Source organism: Saccopteryx leptura, chromosome X (assembly GCF_036850995.1).
Source record: "Saccopteryx leptura isolate mSacLep1 chromosome X, mSacLep1_pri_phased_curated, whole genome shotgun sequence".
In the NCBI taxonomy this organism is placed as follows: domain Eukaryota; kingdom Metazoa; phylum Chordata; class Mammalia; order Chiroptera; family Emballonuridae; genus Saccopteryx; species Saccopteryx leptura.
The window spans coordinates 80741132-80758783 of NC_089516.1; the positions used below are offsets into that span (position 1 = coordinate 80741132).

Sequence of the window (17652 nt, forward strand, 5' to 3'; positions counted from 1 at the left end):
TCATACAGTTCTTAGTTTTTTCTGATTTATTTATTTCACTCAGTATATAATGTTGACTCTTGGAAGTTTTTTTTCCTTCTCCTTGAGCCATGCAAATATCCCAACTTTGTCCAGAACATATCACCTCCTGGGAATCTTTATATGTGTCTCCACTTGCCTCTCTCCATTTCTGATTTCCTATCCTCAGTGTTGTAATAATAATTATTATCTTATCATTTCTGACTGCCAAAATCTTAAATTCAAATTAACTATGTTGGGATTAAAGATAGTCCCAGGCTACTCTGCTAAAGAAAGACAAATCAGCCAAGCATGGTATTAAAAACCCAGGTGGTATGATCACTGCTGAAGGGATGAAATGTAGAATCAGCCCTTTGAGAACAGAAATTACATTTTATACAACTTTTTAGTCCACACAGTGATACATAGCGCATATATAATTTTCTACATATATGTGTAGAATAAAAGTATGACTTCTTACATAATTTATTATATACCATATTTCCATTCATTTTCTTTCCATTCACCTATTGATCATAGAAAAACAGACTTGGAAGGGAACTTAAAAAATCAGATAGCCTGGCTGGTTGGCTCAGCGGTAGAGCGTCAGCCTGGTGTGCAGGAGTCCCGGGTTCGATTCCCAGTCAGGGCACACAGGAGAAGCGCCCATCTGCTTCTCCACCCCTCCCCCTCTCCTTCCTCTCTGTCTCTCTCTTCCTCTCCCGCAGCCAAGGCTCCATTGGAGCGGAGATGGCCCCGGAGCTGAGGATGGCTCTGTGGCCTCTGCCTCAGGCGCTGGAGTGGCACTGGATGCAGCAAAGCGACGCCCCAGAGGGGCAGAGCGTCGCCCCCTGGTGGGCATGCCGGGTGGATCCCGGTAGGGCGCATGTGGGAGTCTGTCTGACTGCCTCCCCGTTTCGAGCTTCGGAAAAATGAAAAAAAAAATCAGATAGCATGTATAATTTATTCCTTTCACTTGCAGAGACACACACACACACACACACACACACACACACACACACACAAACGCACAGGTTGGTCCTTGGGTATAACAGAACCAAAGTTGCAAAGACATCAAAACCTAGTAAATTACATTACTGAATAACAAGTAATAATGTTCTGATTTAATGTTAATCATATTCTAAATATAAAGACCAGTATCAAGTTACATTTAAAAAATCAATCACCAAATGAAAACTCTGGCAGTGACAAGCAAGTGCAGTGTAGGAGTTTTTGGCAGTACAACCACCTGTCTCTTCCTGCTGGTCCCACAAAGAGCCAGTCATGCCTGAAGAGACGGCAATTAGGCTGTTCTTCCCAGCCCACACTCCTTGCTCCATTATACTTCACATCTAGCATAACATTTACAAGCCTACAGACTTGGCTGGTGATATCAGAACAGCATTTTACAAAATATTAGTCTGGGGGAGGGAGGACAGCCGAGCCACGGCCTTTCTCACAGAACATTTTCTCCATGGAAGAAGGAAGTATGGCTGCTGTCGGAAGTCACCTGGACAAGTCACATGAGAACTCAGCTATCGGCACCCTGTCCAAGCAGCTCTGTTTTTCTCTACTTTCACCATATGGCTTCTCCCAAAGTCTTGGCTGCATTATACTGGGTGGTGTCTTATCAAGGAAGTACATGCTCTCACTATCAACTCCCTGCAACAAGGGAAATTCTTATTATCACTTAAGTCCAGGGAATGTTTTGCTTTACAGAGCAGGATATAGAAAAATATGCACATATTCTCTAGTTTAATAGCTCCCATTCATGACGCTGTAGTGATTAAGAGCATGGCTTTGGTACCAGAAAGAGCCTGGGTTTGCATTACAAGCCCAACACTCACTAAATATGGGCTCTTGGACAAATGACTTCACCTCCCTCAGCCTCAGTTTCCTGTTCTAAAGGGCCATGTGAAGATTCTGAAAGATTTAGCACACAATAACTATGTGCCTTTGAGCAAACCACTGGATCTTTCTGTGGTTCATTTTTCACATATGTTAAATGAAGGTGATAATAGTACCTATCTCATAAAGTTGTTGTGCAGAAAATAAAAGCTTGACCAGGCAGTGGCACATTGGATAGAGCATTAGCCTGGGTCGCTGAGGACCAGGTTTGAAACCCCGAGGTTGCTGGCTTTGGCACGGGCTCATCCAGCTTGAGCGTGGGACCATAGATATGACCCCACGGTTGCTGGCTTGAGCTCAAAGGTTGCTGGCTTAAGCCCAAGGTCACTGGCTTGGCTGGAGCCCCCCAGTCAAGGCACATATGAGAAAGCAATCAATGAACATGTATCTCTCTCCCTTCCTGTGTCTCTCTCTCACTAAAAAAAGTAAATAAATAAACAAAGAAAACCCAACAAAAAATAAGGTGGTTGTGGCAATTAAATAAGAGTATGCAGGAAAAGTGCTTAACTCAGTGCTTGGCGCAGAGTAAGTGCTTAAATGCCCTGGCCAGCTGGCTCAGTGAATAGTGTGTTGGCCCAGCATGTGGACTTCCCAGGTTTGATTCCAGGTCAGGGCACACAGCAGAAGCAACCATCTCCTTCTCTTCCCCTCCATCTCCCCCTTCTCTCTCTCTTCCCTTCTCACAGTCAGTGGCTCAATTGGTTTGAGCATAAGCCCTGGGCACTGAGGATAATTCGGTTGGTACGAGAATGGGCCTCAGATAGGGGTTGCCAGGTGGATCCTGGTTGGGACACATGTGGCAGTCTATATTCCCTCCTCTCGCTTAAAAAAAAATGAGAAAAAAAAACACTTAGCTATGACATGACCAGACCACATCTTTGTAGTCTCTCTTCCACACCTGTCAGATTTCTAGCACATGGGCCTGGTTGGAATTTCAGATTTCCATTTTGTATGTCACATCTTGCTGAGTTCACACTCACAAAAGCACAAAAGGGGTTAAGTTAGTATCACTTTTATATGTCCACTATCTCAACTGCCAGTGACTGGGTTCTTCCTACTGGTGTATAGCATGCTTACAAACTATGTCACCATGACCCTCCCCTCCTGCTTAATCTCTCTGAGCCTCAGCTTTTCCCGAGAGAGAGAGAGAGAAAAAGAGAGGGAGCAGGAGACATTAGAAAGAGGAGAAGCAGGAGGAGGTAGGGAGGGGAGGATCAGGAAGGAGGGGAAGGGCAGGAATAGATGGACCGTCTCTCTCATTCAAAATGAACATTAAAAACTACCTTACATTTGACTGTAAATCTCTCTCTAGCTATTGATTTATTGCCCTCCTTCCATCAATCACCAAGTTTCTTAAAAGAGGTATTCTTAATAAATGTTTCTGCATCTTCATGACAACCACTGAACTCCTCAGCACATTGTAATCTGTCCTCTGCCCTCTTCTCCCTAACTCCATCCTGAAAATGCTTTTCCCATGTTCATCACGCTGCCTTCTCAACTGCTATATCAAGTCAGCACTTTCCTGTCCTAATCTTTCATGATTTCCCGTAACACTGCCTGGACCTCTCACACTTTCTTTGAAATTCTCTTCTCCCTAGGTTTTCATTCTGTCATTTTTTTTAAAAAAAATTTTTATTTTGAAATTAAATCCAATGGGGTGACACTGATCAATAAGAGTGCATAGGTTTCCAGTGAATAGCTCTAGAGCATTTGAACTGTTGATTGCATTATGTGCCCATCACCCAAAGTCGTATCATTTTCCATCATGTATATTTGTCCCTCTTTTCTCCCCTCCTCGCAGTGAATGGGTAACCATTTCACTTCTATCTCTGTCTCCCATTTCTCCTCTCACCCTTATGGCCATTGCTTCTTCATGTTCTTATTCTCCAGGATTTGCTCTTTGGCTTTTGCCTCCCCTCACTGTACACCTACTGCTTGGCTGTTGTTCTCAATTGTTTCTCTGGCTGTGATACAATGATTCGCAAATTTCTACTTTCAGTTCAGATTCCCCACGGCTCTAGTCCTATTTTCCAATTCTCTGTCGAACATTTCCACCTGTACATCCCACGAGTACTTCAAACTCAACATGTCTAGAGCCAAACAATTCACAATCATAGCCTTCAAACAATTCATAATCATCTCCTTCAAACCTCCTCCTGCACCACCTCCTCCTCTAATCTTGCCAGTCTTGATGAGTGGCATTTCCACCTACCCAGCCACCTGAGCCAGAAAATGGAATCAGCCTAGACAACTCCTTCTTCCACAGCCCTCAGAACAAATCACTCACCAGTCCCATTGAGTCTGCATTTCAAATACTTCTGAAATTTACCCCATCTTCTCTATCCTCCTTGACCTCATCTTGGTTCAGATTTTGATTCCAGCTTCATTTCCTATCAACCATACTATTGTCAATATGGCATTTCTAAAACATAAATCTATTCTTTGAGTGTGATAGAAACAGAAAGAGAGACAGAGAGAAGGACAGATAGACAGGAAGGGAGACAGATGAGAAGCATCAATTTTTCATTGTGGCACCTTAGTTGTTCACTGATTGCTTTCTCGTATGTGCCTTGACTGGGGGGGGGGGTAAAGCAGAGCAAATGACCTCTTGCTCAAGCCAGCAACCTTGGGCTTCAATCCAGTGACCTTTGGGTTCAAGCCAGCGACCACAGGGTCATGTCTATGATCTCACACTCAAGCCAGTGACCCCGCACTCAAGCTGGTGAACCCACGCTCAAGCTGGCAACCTCAGGGTTTTGAACTTGGGTCCTCTGCATCCCAGTTCGATGCTCTATTCACTGTTCCACCGCCTGGTCAGGTGACATAAATCTATTTATGACACTCCCTTCTTTAAATCCTTCAATAGCTCCCTACTTACTGTCTTCAGGAAAAAGTCCACATTCCTTAAATTGACCTCCAAGAGATTTTCTGCTCTGGCTCTGCCAGTGCCCCCAGCTTCTCTCATCACTCCCCTCACTCCCCTAAGTGCACCCTGCATTTGGTGATGCTGACCCACCTACACACCCTTGAACCCAATAACTCATCCTCTCTAATGTTGTGACTTTGCACATGCTGTTCCCGAACTTTTAAATGCCCTTCTCTGTCCACTTCCTCTCTACATATCTGTCAGGACTCTAACCAGGTATCACATTTTCTATGAGATTTTCTCAAACCCCTGTCACCCTAATATCCAGATAGATTTGGGTTCTCCGATAATACCCTGTACATAGTTGTATATAAGTACTTATAAGATTATATTTGGTCCTCTTGTTTCTTTCCCTCACATATAAACATGAGTTTGAGGTCAAGAATTATAATGAATTTACCTTTGAATTCTTCATACCAAGCTTATTGCTAGATCATTTCTTTAAGTCGTGAGTACTGTAGTTCAGTGGTCTCCAACGTTTTTTGGGCCACGGACCGGTTTAATGTCAGAAAATATTTTCACGGACCAGCCTTTAGGGTGGGATGGATAAATGTATCACGTAACCAAGACAAGCGTCAAGAGTGAGTCTTAGACGGATGTAACAAAGGGAATCTGGTCATTTTAAAAAAATAAAACATCGTTCAGACTTAAGTATAAATAAAATGGAAATAATGTAAGTTACTTATTCTTTCTCTGTGGACCGGTACCAAATGGCCCACGGACTGGTGCCGGTCCGCAGTCCAGGGGTTGGGGACCTGCTGTAGTTCTTTAAAATAAAATCTTATCCACCCAACTGCAGCATTAGTTCTCACCAACTGTACTTACTTTGCAAGGGTTGTATCATGAGAGACTCTAACATGAAGGTAAGAAAGCATCCTTTTATTCTTTTCCTTTTCAAAGCATTGAAGTGATATATCATCCTCAAAAAAAACCTCAGAAGTAAAATAACCATATATCCATGCAGGAAATGAGGCTCAGAGAAGTTAAGTAACATACCCAAGTCTCACAGAGAGTTAGTGACAGTGGCCAAACTGAAACCCAGGTTTCCCATTTCTTAGTTCTATGCCTTATCTACTAGGCAAGGGATTTTCTTTTTTTAAAATTTATTGATTTGAGAGAGAGAAAGAGACACATCAGTTTGTTGTTTCAACCATTTATGTGTTCGTTGGTTGATCCTTGTATGTGCCCAGACCAGGGATCAAACTTGCAACCTTAGTGTCTCAGGACAACACTCTAACCAACTGAGCTCCCCAGCCAGGACTGAGCAAGAAACTTTCAAAGTCAACTTCAAGGAGTCTTAGAACAGGCAGCCACCCCCGCCACACACACACACACACACACACACACACACACACGTGCACACATACACTACACACACTTTTCAGCCAGAGTAACTCTACTTTAAGTTGACACATTTACTTCCTTATAACATTTTGTTTGAGGTGGGGAAGGGGCAAAGGAAAAGTTTATTGCTGCTTTAAATTTTCTGGAAAAATACTGCATCAGCTAAACATGCAGAGGTAATCTATTTATCGGGTCAAGGAGTGTTACAACTGTATTCGTTGGGTAATAGTATAGAAACACCTTGATTTCTGAGAATAGGCCAAAATGAAGGGCTATCATGACAAAAGAATCTAAGAATTGAACATTTATCTAAAAATAATTGAGCACTTATATGAAGTTCCTCTTCAAATTATCAACCTCTATAAGTCCTAAATCCTATCAGTGCACTTCCCATTACACTTACTAACAATGCCTTGCTGACTTAACAGTCTTCACTTTAACACTAACCCTTAACTACTTCAGGCCATGAGAATCATTGTGATAAAGAAATTCCTGACCATCACAAGGGTAAGACTGCTTGGGACCATCCATTACAGCAGAACATTTGCTATCTTGACTGCATTTTCCACTATTCCCACACAGAAAGAAACAATTAGCTCTTTTAGAAAACTAATCTCTCACAGGATTCCCACAAGGCAACTGGGTCAACCAACGGGTAACAATGTTTTAGGATTCCGAAACCTGAAACCTGGCTCAGCAGAACTGGAAGGACCTTACCAGAGCTTTTAGTCTGGTCTGCTCATCAGACAATATGGGGAAACTGAGGACATAATTGGGCAAAGCCTAGGCCCTAGGTGTGATTCCTTTATTTATGCAACTTAGTTGAAGCTATAAAGGGAAAAAATGAAATAGAAAGTGAAAAACAAAAGCATCTCATAATTGATTAGCTATAAAGGGTCCCTTCTGAGACTGCCACATCCTTGTGGCAGATTCAAGGACATAGTTGAGGAAACTGTTCCATTGATGACTGTTCAGTCCCCAACCTCTGCCATGTTAAAGTTGGCTGATACCTGTATTAGATGTCCCCAGTCCCCATAGAAAGAGGAAAGCACAAATCTTGACAACAGTTATATTACAGGTGTGAAATGGTCATGCCAAGCTCCAAATTCTAACTCAGGGTATCCTTCTCCAGAGTACCTTTGCAAATTTATTTGTGAATCCCTTAGACTTATTCTAGGCTTTCCTAATAGAAACAGAACCCGTTATAACAGTTTGATTGGCTTAAAGCTTCAGGCTGTTCCTTTAAGGAAGGACACAATGTGGTTTTTATTAATATATTGTTAACCTTCTATGACATACAGTCCATTGATTTGGGAGTTATCCCTTTCTGTCCTGTCTCTCGGGATTTCAAATTCCAGTGGATGAACCCTCTTCACCCAAAGCTGCCTAACAGAGTAGAGCAACAGGTGATGAACATTAATCTCATTCTTGTCTAACTGGTACTTATGTAATCTCTCTGCCTGACATCCTGGTGGTAGATTCGTGTTCAGGGTTAAGGATTCAGGGAAGAAAGTCAAAACGAATGAATATATCTTCAAAGCATCACTAATACCACATGCAATTTATCCCTCAGCCAAAAGAAAAGCAGCTGGGATTGCAGCTATACAACAGTACCCATTTCTTCCCTTTATCCTTCCTCGGGGAGGGAGCAGGGGCATACTGCCCCCTGATATCCTCAACTGCTATCTCCCCAACCATGTGGGATCTGAATCAAAGATGAAAAGAAACCATCCCCTGGCATTACTGTCTACCCGAGGGTGAGGGTCGTGCTTTCTGGTTATCTTTGAAAGGTTTCTTGGAGCCACATCTTTGTTTCAGCCTCCCCCTCAGGAGGCAGGACAGCTCCTCAATTTTTATTGGGAAGTCCAATTCATTTTCCCGTCATTCCTGGAGTTCGTACACTCTGCTTCACTCAAGAGGTGCGTCCTGGAGGCCTAGCTACCTTATTAGGCGCAGACTCATAAGGCTGAGGAACAGCTACCGCCTGAACGCCCTTCTACAGTATAGATATAGACCATCCCCGCCCTGCCAGTTCGCCTCCTCATGGAAGTGTAAACGTAGCAGATTGGCATAAGCGCCCATCCTCTGAATCTCACTGAGTCCCACTGTTCTACTGAGGCCTGACCCCTGAAACTAAGGCCCTTTTCTGGTTTATAGTGCCCTAAAAAGTTTCCCTGAGTCCACATAACGCAAAGCCTTTCACCAGAAATGTGAAGCCATCAAGTGATTGACCAGTAAGTGGGGTTTCTCTCTATTGTGAACTCCATTAAGGCAGGAAAAAAGGTCTTCTTCCTGTGTGGATAAGAGCACAGAGCTTGAAACCACAGAGGTGGACAATAAACGCCTGCCAAGCAGACCATTGCATATGCAGAAGTAATTGCATTTGGTCCGACTGTCCAATGTGTCTGGTTGCAAAAACCAGTAACCATGTTTTCTTGTGGTTTTGGAGGAAGGAGTGATGGAGGGGAATAGATAAGGAGAGAACACAAGTCTACATGATAATTGGGAGGCTAGGGTTTGGGGTAAGCCGAGGATGGAGTTCTCTTTCTTTTGTTTGAGTTGTTTATTTTATTTTCTTTCAAAAGTCAGTGCTGTCTAAGGATTTCTTCATCCCATAATCACTTTTAAAAATTTCCCTTTGCCCACATGTAAAAACAATCTCTTCAGGCTAGGTTCCACTCCCAAATTGCCTCATCTAGCTTGCACTCATTCAGATTTTTGTGCTGCAGCTACCAAAACATGCCGGCACTGTACTCAATACAAAGACAGCTCAGTGAAGAAACAGAGCCGCTGCCTCAGATGGTGTATATTCTGGTGGGGAAGACAAATTTGAACGAAGTTACTGGAGAAGAGAATGAAGAAAATGTTACCTGACCTGTGGTGGTTCTGTGGATCAAGTGTCGATCCGAAATGCTGGGGTGGACTGCTGGAAACTCCAGCCTTGCCCGGTCAAGGCACGTACGAGAATCAACGGCAACAATTCGGTGCTTCCCACTCCTCTACCCCCCCTCTCCCCCCTCTCTCTCTCACTTCTCTCCAAAATCAATAAATAGAATCTTTTTAAAAATGGAGAAAATACGGAAGTACTATGGAAATGTACAAGAGGGAGACTTGACCTAGTGGTAGTAAGTTGGGGGAGGAAACGTCACGGAAGGATTTCCTCAAAACAGAGACATGAAAGATATGGCCTGATCTTTACAAGCAAGGGAAGTAGGAAGGTCAGAAAGGGAAGCAAAAAAAAAAAATCCTGACCAGTGGCGCAGTGGATAGCGTATCAGCCTGGGATGCTGAGGACCCCGGTTTGAAACCCCAAGGTTGCTGGCTTCAGTACGGGGTCATCGGCCTGAGCACAGGCTCACCAGCTTGAGTGTGGGGTCATCGGCTTGAGCACGGCCTCACCAGCTTGAGTGCAGGGTCATCGGCTTAATCATGAGCTCATCCAGCTTGAGTGCACAGTCATCGGCTTGAGTATGGGATCATAGACATGACCCCATGGTCTCTGACTTGAGCCCAAAGGTCACTGGCTTGAGCAAGGGGCCACTGGCTCGGCTGAAAGCCCCTGGTCAAGGCACATATGAGAAAGCAATCAATGAGTCGATGCTTCTCATCTCTCTCCCTTCCTGTCTGTCTCTTGCGCACCAAAAAAAAAAAAAAAAATGAAGTGATGTAACAGATCTGCATTTTGCAAAGAACATTGTTCCTGCAGTGTGGAGAACAAATTGTAGGAAGATAAGAGGTCATTAGATAAAAACGGTGGTGGCTTAAAAGGGGGAAAGTCATAGGCACTAGGGGAACACAGGAGTAAGCAACGGTATTCTCCCTGATGTAGGGACATTTCAAATGAGACTTGGTGGCTGGTTCCGCCACGGTGAGAAGTTTGAGAGAGTGAGGAGTTGAAGAGAATCTCTGGCTCAGTAATCACTTGGGCCAAGCCAGTCATTTTTTGCTAATGCTGTAGAGCCGTCCTATGTGCCGAGTGCCTATCACTCCTAAGCAAACCATGCCTAGGTTTCTAAGGCCCTCTCAAATCCCACATTTTATGATCACATCCAGATACGGTTTCTCTGATTTCTAGACTCCTAATCCATATTTGACACTTGGCATTTAAAGATACATTATCTATCTACTGTTGTTACCTAACTTGACGCACAATGCCAAACCCCTTGTAAGCTCCTTGAATTTATAAACTGTCTTCAGTTACTCTGGCATCACCAGGGTACCTAGCATAGTGACAGGCACTGCTCAGTAAGGTACTCATTGAATGAATGAATGAATGAATGAATGAGGCACCAGAGTCCCTGCAGGCCTCCTTTAGAAATTCACTATAATCTGTGAAGCTGACAAGGAAAGGGGTCTGCTTTTCCTAAAAGATTCTCCTACTTGTATCCAAAGTCTTAAGATTTGAAGTCAACAGCTCCTCCTCACTGGTCACTGCTTCTCACCCCCTTACAGTCCTGCTCCCCTCCCACCCCCACCACCACCTTCTATTGTTTCTTCTGTCTTCTGGTTGTCAGCCAGGATGAGAAAATGGTCTAGCTGTCCTCAGAGACTTACACCAGCCCGGACTGCTCCACAGTGCCATGAAGGGCCAGGACTTTTGTTTACAGCTGGGATCGTGGTGAGGCGGTGAGCACAGCTGACAGCCCCACTCTGGAGCAAACATAAATCTTCCTCTGTCCTCTCGGCCAAGTTTCACAGACCAGCTCTATTGAAAGCTGGCTACACCCGCCTGGGTCTCACTGAGTCCCACCCACGACTCTGGCCTGGGAGCAGCTGAGTAAATCTCAGCTTTGTACCTTTTAGGAACTGCCCTGGCTCTCTTCTCTGTCCCACTTCTAATCATGTTACCTCAACCTCGGGGCCTTGCAAGAACATGTCTTCCTAGGTCCCCACACCCGAAACAATGAATGCGCCACCTCTCCAACCATATCTCCTCTCTCAGCAGTGTGCCAGTAGCATCACTGGTTCGGTCACACAGTAAAAATACCATGTAAAAGGACCAAACCAGTTTCCAATACAGCACGCACTTCATGGAGCCTACCTTTCCAAGCTGAGCGGATAGGTTGGAGGTCCTTGGACTGCACAATCATGTGTGTATATATAGGTGTGTGTATCTAATCTTCAACTTCAGAAAGCTTTTCCACTGTTTTAAAACCTGAGGCTTTCAAAGAATACCCTTTGAGACCCCAAGTGAGGGCCTCTTTGCCACATTCTGTTCCCTGGTCTCCTCCCTCCTTAGCAACTTTGCCTCCTCCAGTACTCACCGGGGGTGAGAACCAAGACATCTGACACAACTAACTGCCTCTTGTCCCCAGGCTCCCTTTGCCTGTTTCTCTGCCTGCTGGCTAACTCAGTTTGCGACAATTCACTGAGGCCCGTTTCCATGGTTTCCAACTGCCCCAGCTCCCAAACGTCCAAGGCCCAGTGGCTCATTACAGCGGGGCTTCTTCCGGGGTCTGGTGGAGGGGGAACTCCAGGCTGGAGGCGACTCCCCTTCTAGGAGATCTTATCAGAACTTCTGGTGCCAGGCTTTTTCAATCCAAAACACCTCCCCTAGATTTTTACCTGGTACATCCCTACTAAAGGGGAGTGCATTCCACCCAACCCCTTGCTTAATAAGTATTCTAAAGAGAAACCCATGTGCTTCTCCTCCTCAGGACTGATGAAGCACTTTTAATTTTGGTTTGTCTTTTTTAAATATTTTATTGTGGAAACCTTCAAAAATACACAAAAGTAGGAAGAACAGTAAATGAAGTCTCCATGTACCCATCATTAAGCTTCAACAATTTAAACCAAAGATGCAATACTTTAAAGTGCTCTTGGTTTGTCCTCTTTACTAATGACAGTTGAAATCTTCAAAAGACATAGCTTTTATCATCCCCAGAAAAAAATGGGGACTTTGTATGCAGGGTACAAGTGTGATCACAGTTACCTCTGGAGAACTGGCTTACAGCATCCTCGTAGGCAATGCTCGGATTGCAGGAGTCAGTGTAGATGGGTAGAAATCAGTGGTCTCTCTGTTCGCTGATGTGTAACACAGACAATCTGACATGATCATTCCAAGTCAAATCTGCGGTTTGCAAAATCACAAATTTCAGTCAATTGCATGCTAACGTATTGACTCAGGAAGGGGAAGCAGGGGATTGTGCCCAAGTGTAACATCCCAAGGTTACCCAAGCAACACACTGATTAGGTTAAGGGTCTCAGGAATTTGAAGTAACCTGTTTCTGCCAAATGGACGGGCCAGCTGGAACAGGAGGCAGGGAGCTGACTACAGGAGAGAGGAGTTAGAGGAGGAGATACCCCTGAAAGGATCTAACACTTTCCCATGACCGTTTGCACCATTTGCCCTGGCTGTCATGGGCTAGCTAGACTGATCCAGAATAATTTGCTGAACTGGTTTTAGGAAATCCCTATGGAATTAGGCAGGTACAAACAGGTAAGGAAACACTGTTATTAAAGAAATACCATTTTGCTTAGCCTTGAAATATTAGGTTTTGTTAACTTTTAAATTAAGCAAATATTCTTTTAAAAAAATCATCCAATAAGTTAGTCAGAACCGGATGAAAAAAGCTCAAATTGACTTGAGAACAGAGCAATTTTAGCTACTGCCCAGACGCCGTGGGAGGAGACTGGTGTCCCTCTCCACTTTCCAGAACAGACTGACCACTACTCTCCAGGACTAGGAAGGCTCAATTAGCCATGTGATAAGCAAGGCCAGCACATACTGTAGAGCAGGGCATGTTGTACCCTGTACAAGGTCACCCAACTGAGAGGGAACAAGTGGAGGTAAAATTCATGCTTCAATTGTCCTGATGAAATGTCAACAGCTGAGAAAGAAAAGTACTTTTCTTACTGTTCCACTGGAGTGGACACTTCTTTGCAAATTGTCTACTCCTGAGTAGCACATGTTTCTAATCAGCACAAAGGCACTGTATGAGGAAATGGTGGCCTTGAAGATGAATATAAGAGATCTTGGAGCCACTGCATGTCCTGCAAAGGCTGGGGCCATAAATAGTCTGTTCGGCTTTGGGCCTTGAGTCCAAAGAAACACTGACGTAAGTTATCCATTTCCCCCTTACTTCAGTTTTCAGTTCCAACGGAAGAACAGTAACTCCCATTTTCTGAGGGCCCTGCTGAACTTTGCCCCACTAGTAAGTGGATGGGACAGGAGAGTATTCACGTGTGTGAGGGCAACAGGGCATTTGGGGAACACATGGGCTTTGGAGTCAGAAGTCAGAGTCTTTGTTCTGATATTTACTCTGACAGTTTGGAGTATTTAACTTCTCCGGGTTTCAGAGGATTCACTAAGACAGGGGTAGTCAACTTATTTATACCTACTGCCCATTTTTGTATCTCTGTTAGTAGTAAAATTTTCTAACTGCCCACCAGTTCCACAGTAACAGTGATTTATAAAGTACGGAAGTAACTTTATAAAATTTATAAAGCAGAGTTACAGCAAGTTAGAGCATATAATAATAATTACTTACCAAGTACTTTATGTTGGATTTTCGCTAAGTTTGGCAGACTAAATCTTTATAAAACAACTTACTATAGTTAAATCTATCTTTTTATTTATACTTTGGTTGCTCCGCTACTGCCCTCCATGAAATCTGGAACGCCCACTAGTGGGCAGTAGGGACCAGGTTGACTACCACTGCACTAAGATAATAGATGTAAAGAGTTGAGCACAGTGTTGCCTGGCACATAGAAGATACTGTCTTTTTCTGCTACTACCCTAACTCCAAAGTTAATTTACATTATTAACATCCTTGGCCTTGATAACTTACTCAGTAGAGCGCAAGAATTAGTCCAGAATACGGAAGCAAGAGTCAGAAGATATGGGTACCAACGTGGGTCCCAATGCCAGACACGTCCCCTATTACAATACTTTAGGTAAGTTACTCCGATATCCTGACCCCATTAATAAAACAAAAGAACATACTTAGCGCTGATGCTGAAAGTAAAGACAGGAAATCACCTTTCTGGGTACCTCACATGAATATGCACTATGCTTGGTCCTTTTACATATCTTCTATATTCTAAATCAGCACTGTCCCATAGAACTTCCTGTAATAATGAGAATGTTCTTTATCTATTGGTATCTAATTCAGTCCTGTCAGGGAGAGGAAGAATTCCCCACATCTACCCTTCTTTAGTTCTTACAACTGGACAAATAATAAAATGATAAAATTGACAGAAGACTAGAAGAGGAAACAAGCAATTTTATACGTGAGTACGGGAGAATCACAGTATGATGCTCAGGTCATAAACTAGGCTCAAAAAATAATCAAACTACGCATCTTTTTACTTTTGAGACAAAGAAACAATAAATTTGTGAGTAACTGACAGGACAAAGAGAACTAGTGCTCAGGGAGTAAATGAGTAGAAGCTTTCCAAGGTTTGTTAGAGGCTTTGACTCTGGATTGTATAACTCCGGTGATAAGGTTGTCTCTTAGCCCTTGGGAGAAGGGAGGGCACCTATCATGAAGATTTATTTCCTGCTTTTACAGAGACAGAGGAGGAAAAAATTAGAGAAAAGAATCAGAGAGAGCTCCTCCCATTTCTGCTGCTTTTCCAGTGTTTTCACGATATGCCATTGTGAGATATCTTGGGGAGGCCTGCCTTGGCCCCAACAGTACTAATACTAGCCAGAAGTAGCTATTGAAACCCTGAAATGCAGTTAGTGTGACTGAGGAACCGCATTTTTAAATTAAATTAATTCAAATTTAGGCAACCACATATCTAGTGGCTACCGTATTGAACACTGCAGCTCTAAGATTAACAAAGCAGGAATAACTTTTCCCACTTAATATATAGTAAAACTAAGGCTCAGGGAAAGTTAAAATAATTGCTGAAAGTTTGGAAGGAAGTATGCTGGTTACTCAAAAAATTAGGACTAGAACTACTGTATGACCCAGCAACCCTTCTACTAGGTATCTACCTGAAAAACTCGAATACATGGGTACGTAAAGACACCTATACTCTACGGTCATTGCATCCTTATCCACAGTGGCCAAGACATGGAAATAACCAAAGTGTCCCTCAATGGTGGATTGGATAAAGAAGATGTGGTACATATATACTATGGAATACTACTCAGCCGTAAGAAATAATGAGATATTATCATTTACAACAACATGAATGGACCTTAAGAACAATATACTATGTGATTTATAATAAGTAAATCAGAAAAAACTAAGAACTATCTGATTTCATACATAGGTGAGATATAAAAATAAGACAGACATAGATAAAAGTGAAGTGGTTACCAGGGGGTAGGGGTTAGGGGAGGGGAGTAAAGAGGGACAAATATAGAGTGATAGAAAATGACTTGACTTTGGGTGATGGACACACAACACAATCAATAGTTCAGATGCTATGGAGATGTTTACCTGAAACCTATGTTCTCTTACTGATCAATGTCACCCCAGTTAATATAATTTTCTAAATAAAATTTAAGAAAAAAACTGGCTGATAGTCACATAAATAATAAGTAACTAAACCAGATTAAAAATGAAGCAGTAAAAAGTTTAGCAGATATACCAGGAATTATCCAGGCTCTACTACTTACACATTATATAACCAAAGAAAAATAATTATAGTCTCTAGAATTCACTTTCACTATCTCTAAAATGATCATTGTCACCTAATTTACAGGCCCGTTGTTGGGAATTAATGGATGTAGAGCCACACAGAGCGTGGCCCATAACAGGCTTTCAACAACCATGTTTCCTTACCACCCGAATTGAATCCCTTCACACATACAGAAGAGGTTCAGAGATAATCTAAAAAAATAACTTCATGATAGAGAGAGCATTTGGGAAATATTAAAGCAAGAAGAGAAGTACGTACGAGCTTTTATGTAATATCTTATTATAAATTAAAGATGAGGGAGGGTATGAAATCACCCAAATATTTCCCTTATTTTCCTGCCCTTTGCTTGATCCTCTACAGTCAACATGTCAGCCAAAGCAGGGAACAAAGTGTCTGTAATGTATTTTGAGGCCCAAAACAACAGTTGTTACAGCTAAACAACAAAGTACTATCAAGGTCTTGGGCTCTAGAAGCAGGTAAAATTCATACCCTGGTTCCCATACTTGTATGCACTGAGAAAATAATTTGACACCTCTACACATTCATTTTTAATCTGTATAATAGGACTGATAATTTGCACAGTGTCTCAATAAAACATGTATATTATTGTTTCGCTTGACATTCCGTAGCACCCTCTAGTGGAGCATACAAAAATAAGTATGGCATCTCTGCCCTCCAAAACAGTGATTCTAACTTCCGTGTACATTAGAATCCCATGGCCAGAACCCTACCCCTAGAATTCCATTTGAAGTGAAGCCTAAGAATCTGAATCTAGTAAAGTTCCTGAAAGGTGTTAATGATGCCATTGAGGTGTCTGGAAAATACACTTTGAAAACTACTGCTCTAAATCCCACCCCAGAGTGTGTGTGTGTGTGTGTGTGTGTGTGTGTGTGTGTGTGTACACCTGTGCGTGTATTGATAACTGAAAGAGATATAACTTTTGTGTTTGATTTTGACTTATTAATACTCACCTAATAAGGATTTTGTAAGTAATAAAAAGAATATCCATGTGAATAAATGTGACACAGCATCTGAAATATATAAAGCATGCAAAAAAACTAAGGATCACAGAACATAAATCATTTGCCCAGGCCTCGGAGCTAGTAAGTGGTGTAATAGGATTTAAATTTAGATTTCTGACTCCAAATACATAATAAAGTTTAGCTATACCATTACAGACAAAAGGGTGCAAACATGCATATCAAATAAAAATTTCAAGAGGAAAAGGTTAGTTTTCAATACCAGGGTCCAAGTTCTTACCTGTCTATATATATATTGTGGCAGAGAGAGAGTCAGAGAGAGGGACAGACAGACAGGAAGGGAGAGAGATGAGAAGCATCAATTCTTCGTTGCAGCTCCTTAGTTGTTCATTGATTGCCTCCTCATAAGTGCCTTGACTGGGGGGCTACAGCAGACCGAGTGACCCCTTGCTCAAGCCAGTGACCTTGGGCCCAAGCTGGTGAATTTTTTGCTCAAACCAGATGAGCTCGTGCTCAAGCTGGTGACCTCGGGGTCTCGATCCTAGGTCCTCCACATCCCAGTCCGACGCTCTATCCACTGCGCCACCGCCTGGTCAGCTCTTATCTGTCTTGATTGACCAAACAGCCATCTGTATTTTCCAATTTTTTTTCAGGCCCTGGTGGGGGGTGGTGTTGAGATTTGAAAAGGTGCACAGAAAGGGTTAGGATCTTCATCAGCATCAGTGCCTAAGGTCATTCATCAATTCTGACCGTCCCCCCCACACACACACACACACAAAAGGCAAGGTAGAAAGAAGAGAGGGATGGAGGTGGGATTTTTTTAAAGAAAAACATTTGGATATAGGGCTATAGTCCCCTGCCTCGTAGGGCTATTTATAGAAGCTAATTTGATTTTCCCTA

At 42.8% G+C, this 17652-nt stretch overlaps 1 long non-coding RNA gene across 3 annotated transcripts in view; it reads right to left on the minus strand.

The window, feature by feature from the left end:
- Positions 1-17652, minus strand: part of LOC136386511 (uncharacterized) — a 43044-nt gene that overhangs the window by 24147 nt on the left and 1245 nt on the right. For 2 of the 3 annotated variants that reach the window (XR_010747912.1, XR_010747911.1), the window contains exons 2-3: positions 16744-16803; positions 12108-12245 (exon numbers count right to left, since the gene is read on the minus strand). This is a non-coding gene — a long non-coding RNA (uncharacterized lncRNA). Of the gene's footprint in view, positions 1-12107; positions 12246-16743; positions 16804-17032; positions 17409-17652 lie in introns of all 3 variants that reach the window. The other variant, XR_010747913.1, reaches the window with a different exon arrangement.